The 6,328-nt window shown below is 26.9% G+C and overlaps 1 long non-coding RNA gene across 1 annotated transcript; it reads right to left on the bottom strand.

The window, feature by feature from the left end:
* Nucleotides 1-1,592: 1,592 nt before the first annotated feature.
* Nucleotides 1,593-3,003, bottom strand: LOC138191008 (uncharacterized). Its single transcript, XR_011177228.1, has 3 exons — nt 2,588-3,003; nt 1,927-1,980; nt 1,593-1,843 (listed from the first exon to the last, which is right to left on the bottom strand). It is a non-coding gene; the product is annotated as an uncharacterized lncRNA (long non-coding RNA).
* Between the last annotated feature and the right edge of the window lie 3,325 nt (nt 3,004-6,328).

The raw sequence follows: 6,328 nt of genomic DNA, 5'->3' as shown, positions 1-6,328 counted from the left end.
AACTCTGTTTCTGGCGGCGTTGTAGTTCATACGAATTTTTGAGGTTAGAATCTTAAACAGTCGAGGTAGTGACTCGGAAAGTTGATGCTAATGCTCTTTGAAAATTGGCTTTATTCGACTAAAATGAGAAATCTGTTTAAATGTTGGGTGCTTGGAAGAAAGGCAGCAGGTAGGTGCGAACACTTTATTTGATCATTTTTATTATTTCGTACATTAGAAATAACAATGGAATTTTTATCTATCAACAGGTGATACGGCTAAAATAATTACATCTCTGATATTCACTGTTATCTGCCCATTCAATTTGTCAGACGTACAAAGATCATCGCCACTTTCAAGCAACTAAGCAACTTTCTTACTCTTTTGTGATTTCAGGCGGTAATATTGAATTTTATCATTTTCGAAAATGAGACATTAAACCGAGCGTTCAAGAAATTTAAATATCTCACTACCTGTAACGGAACTGTGAATCTTTTTTTTCTTGAAAATAGTTCAACAAAATTTACGAATAGTCGATAGTCAATGTATTTTTTCTGATTAACAAATTATTGCTACTACTATTTAAAATTTCCGAATGATTATCAGAATTTATTTCGCAAATTTTCAATGATGTTCGATTAAATAAATGAAGGGAACCTAATACTCAAATTGAAAATTCAAGTAACATTAGATTTATTAAAATGATTTCTGTATTTCATGTTAGTGCGGTTCGAAACAAAGAAAATCTAATCGAAAGCGTAGAACTCAGGAATGTAAATCACATCCTGTGACACAAGTTGAAAATCAAGTTTCTCAAAATGCGCCTCAATGTCACAATTAGCTTCAAGGACAATCATGTTTTAGAGTAATGTCAATTTTAAAGTAATGTAAAGATTGTGTCCCTTGTTCCATCAAAATAAATGAATATCTAATTTTTAACAAAGTTTACGAAGATTTTTTTCCAAATAATTTAATCCGATACAATATCTTGTTCATAGTCCTCCGAACATCACCTTCTAACAAGGATATTTGGAAAGAGTCCCTTTGTTGCAGAAACCATTATAAAATTCTTGGTTTTCAATTCGAGCTATTGAATAACTCTGTGTTTCAGGTTCCATTTTCAATCTCAAAATGGGATTTTTTTTGCTCCAGATAATGCTAACATGAAATGCAGAAATAATTGCGGTACATGGAAATTCACAAGCTTTCAGTCTTAGCGTAGGACCCTATAAAGAGTGTAAAATTGAATTTGGTTTCAAGTTATCGTGCAACTAGCTAGCCAGATGACACCGTCAACTAAGATTAAATTTAAAGACATTTTTAACTGAACTTATTTAACAGTTCTAGATTTAGATTGATTCAGTTTGCCTAGCAAAATTCAACCCTAAAATCTAATTGAGGACTTGAAAAACTATTCATCTGAATTCAATGCCAAAGAGAGTAAAAGTAAGCTTCAAAATAGGATATCAAATCAAATGGTATAAAGTTCGAAAAACAATGCTGGTCAATAATAATGCTTAAATTACAATGGTGCACAGAATGATTCCTCGGTAGAATGAATTGGCAGCAACGGTTAAGTAACAAACTTATCGCTTTCGGCTCGATCAAAGTAAAATGATGGAATATTCAGCCATTATGATCTGTAGTATATCCCGCTCTTCAATTTTGCCTCAACTGATGTTAAGAAGGTGGCGATGGCCTGATAAAATTCACTCTGGCACCTGATGTCTGACGAAACAACCAGGTTCGATGGTGCTAATGATTGCACCGCTCGAGAAACCAGGATCCTTGCCACCTAAACGTTTTGACCATCAGGTAAGGCATAATTGTCCTCGTGTTAATTAAAGTTTAAACTTCGAGCCTGCTGAAAACAAAACGAATCTTATCATTGAATCCATGTTAAAATATTGTCATTGTCAAAGATCACGTAATTGGAAATTTACTTACATGCTTCCATGCCTGACAAATTTAGTCCCGCTTTGACAATGAATTATTTCGTACCTGAAAATATTAGAAGCTATTATTATCAAACAGGATCTTTCGGTATTTTTGAAGGCAAAAAAAAAGGCAGCACTTTTTGAAAGGCAACCAATGGCCAGACGAGGGGTGATCAGAAGAGTGGAGATTGGTCTCCCAGTGTTATCGGACGATTGTCTTGTAAGTTATTGTTTTGTTTCCTAATTTTTCATTGATAGCATGATTTACACTGTAATATTAACTGTTGTTCTTTTTCTCTTTTTATTCTTGGATATCTGGTGAACCCTCTTTGTTAACGGAACATTGATTATTGTACAATGGAGCTGCAAAAACTTTGTCAACTAATCAATGATGTCGGCGAGGGTTTTTGTGAGTATTGCGTCGGGTACGTTTTCTGTTAATTGCTACTCTTTGTCCTCCTAAGCTTCGTGTTTAAGATGAATAATTTCTTTATTCCTTGTTACTCATTTCTTTTATTTATTTCATGTTCATCGGCACTAATTACTGACTTCTCGAGCACTGCACCGTAACGAATCGACTCTGGAAATATCTACTGGGTCTCAACCATTCATTTATTTTTAATTTTATGTAAATAAAGAATCTGTTCACAATAAACATTGTTTTTACTTACCTACTTCTGTTTGTCCAGACTCCCACTTGTTAATGACATTTCACTTTGAATTTCAGATTTCTTCTTTCAATAAATAACACCCAATTTCTGTATCATTTGATATTTGCTTTTCCGTTAAATTCTTTATTGCGTCGGTTGAATATCTTCCGAAATCAACCACGGTATTGCTGAACGATACTATTCTTCTTAGACAATTCACGCTACGTAAAAATAAACAGCAGCATAACCTCAATCCACGGCTTTACGCGCGAGAGAATTACAGCTTTTGTTTCATTTTGTGTACGTTGGCGCCTTGCTCAGCAGATGAAAACATCACCGCGGCGCGATCTCCCCGACCAATGAGATTAAATTATTTGGCGCATGCGCGTTATATGTATAGTTTCAAGAGATTGTCCCGGTATATATATATATATATATATATATATATATATATATATACATATATATACAATCATCTATATATATATATAAACTTGTATATATACACATATATATATATGTATGTATACATATATATGAATATATAAATGTATATTATAATTTTCAATTTAATTTTAAAAAATGTGAAATTGAAAGAAAAAAAATTTTTTTTCACATTATTTCAATTTTTCAAAATTATGTATAATCATTAAAAAAATCCTGAATACTTTTAATTATTCGCTTGTTCTTTATTTTATTTCATTTTTTTATAATTTTTTCCATTCACAGTCATTTTTCATTTCATTACATTATTTACCTCAATCACCTTGATTCATATTTTATTATATCAATGTATAATATAAATATATATAAATATATATATACATGTATATACATATATATACACATATATATATATATATATATATATATATATATATATGTATATTATAATTTTCAATTTAATTTTAAAAAATGGGAAATTGAAAAAAAAAAAATTCCCCCTACATTATTTCAATTTTATAAATTTATGAATAATTATTAGAAAAATCCTGAATTTATTTAATTATTCGCTTGTTTTTTATTTTATTTCATTTTTTTATGATTTTTTCCATTTACAATCATTTTTCATTTCAATACTTTATTTACCTCAATTACCTTTATTCATCTTTTATTATATCAATGTATAATATAAATATATATAAATATATATATACATGTATATATATATATATACATATATATATACATATATATACATATATATATATATTTATATATAAATGAATATATTTATGTATAGTATAATTTTCAGTTTACTTTTAAAAAGAGGGAAATTGATGAAAAAAAATTTTCTCCACAATATTTCAATTTTTTAAAATTATGTATAATTATCAGACAAATCCCAAATATTTTTATTCACTCGCTTATTTTTTATCTCATTTCATTTTTTTAAAATATTTTCCATTACCAATCGTTTTTTATTTTATTACATTATTAACCTCAATTACCTTCATTTATATTCTATTATATTGATGTATAATATAAATATATATAAATATAAATATACATATATGTGTATATATATATGTATGTATATATATATATAAATATATATACATATGTATATCAAAATTTTCAATCTACTTTTAAAAAATGGGAAAATGAAAAAAAAAATCTTTTCCGCAACATTTCAATTTTTCAAAATTATGTATAATCATCGAAAAATTCCTGAATATTTTTAATTATTCGCTCATTTTTTATTTTATTTCATTTTTTTATGATTTTTTCCATTCACAATCATTTTTCATTTCATTTTTTTATTTACTTCAATTACTTCTATTTATATTTTATCATGTCAATGTATAATAAAGATATATATAAATATATATATACATGTATATATATATATATATATACATATGAATATATATATGTATATTATTATTTTCAGTTTACTTTTGAAAAGAGGGAAATTAATGAAGAAAAATTTTTGCACAATATTTCAATTTTTTAAAATTATGTACAATTATTAGAAAAATCCTGAATACTTTTGATTATTCGCTTGTTCTTTATTTTATTCCATTTTTTTATAATTTTTTCCATTTACAGTCATTTTTCATTTCATTACATTATTTACCTCAATCACCTTTATTTATATTTTATTATATCAATGTATAATATAAATATATATAAATATATATATACATGTATATATATATATATACATATATATATATATATATACATGTATATATATATATACATATATTTTTTTTTTCAATTTCCCATTTTTTAAAATTAAATTAAAAATTATAATATACATATATATATATATATATATATATATATGTGTATATATATGTATATATATATGTATATATATATATACATGTATATATATATATATATATATATACACATGTATATTATAATTTTCAATTTACTTTTAAAAAATGGGATATTGAGAAAAAAAAATTTTCCCCACAATATTTCGATTTTTTAAACTTATGTATAATTATGAGAAAAATCCAAAATATTTTCATTTTATCGCTGATTTTTTATTTTATTTCATTTTCTTATGATTTTTTCATTCACAATTATTTTTTATATTATTACATTATCTACCTCAATTACCTTCATTTAAATTCTATTATATTAATGTATCATATAATTATATATGAATATATATATACATATATATCTATATATATATATATATACACATGTATATTATAATTTTCAATTTACTTTTAAAAAATGGGATATTGAGAAAAAAAATTTTTTTCACAATATTTCAATTGTTTGAAATTATGTATAATTATCAGGAAAATTCCCAAATATTTTTAATTATTCGCTCATTTTTCATTTTATTTCATTTTTTCATGATTTTTTCCATTCACAATCATTCTTCATTTCATTTCTTTATTTACCTTAATTACCTTTATTTATATTTTATTATATCAATGTATAATATAAATATATATAAATATATATATACATGTATATATATATATATGTCGGAGAATGGCCAGATAACACTCGCGAACTTTGTGTTTTGCGTGTGGGACGCATGATGAACCACCTTTTTATTCTTTTACAAGATAAAAACGGAACTTAACTTATTGAACAAAGCTTTTTAAAAATTCAACGTTTATAACAAGATCCAAATTGCTCAATGTTTATTCTGTTTATTGATCTTTGCCGTAGTTTCTCTGGAGACCGAATAGAAGAAAGCGGTGATAATCCTCCTCGTTATTCATTTCATTATCCTTGACACGGCTAATCCTGACAATCACACGTCCTCGTGTGCTGTAATACAAAAATTAGAAGATATTCAGACCGTTCGGCCAACCTGATCATATTACCATTCCAAAAATCACGATGTGCTTTAACAAATCCATAAGTTATCACAAATTCCGTACTAAATAACAAGTCCGGTGACAAACTGTTGACAACACCCCATTTCATAGAAATCATCTTCTTTCCACAAGAGCAAGAACTACAATCTTCTCAAAAGACTTGCATTCCTCTCATGAGACTTATATTTTTATCCAAACATGTAATTTCCACACACATTGCCAATTATCAATTGGGCCTCACATATGTGACCGTATGACAACGTCAAGCCGTCCATACATCAACATTTCCACACACAGTCGCCTCATGCGACAGCACTACACCATTAGCCGTTACATTGCGCCATCTCCGCTCACCGAAATGAGTAAGGTTTTTTTTTTTTTGACTTGCAACTAATAAGCGTAATGAATGTGTGCACTAGGATCAAGCTCAAACCAAAGGGAATGACAATCATTTCCTACT

Source organism: Neodiprion pinetum, chromosome 5 (assembly GCF_021155775.2).
Source record: "Neodiprion pinetum isolate iyNeoPine1 chromosome 5, iyNeoPine1.2, whole genome shotgun sequence".
Classification (NCBI taxonomy): domain Eukaryota; kingdom Metazoa; phylum Arthropoda; class Insecta; order Hymenoptera; family Diprionidae; genus Neodiprion; species Neodiprion pinetum.
The sequence above is the reverse complement of the archived record's forward strand: the minus strand, read 5'-3'. Positions and strand labels throughout refer to the sequence as shown.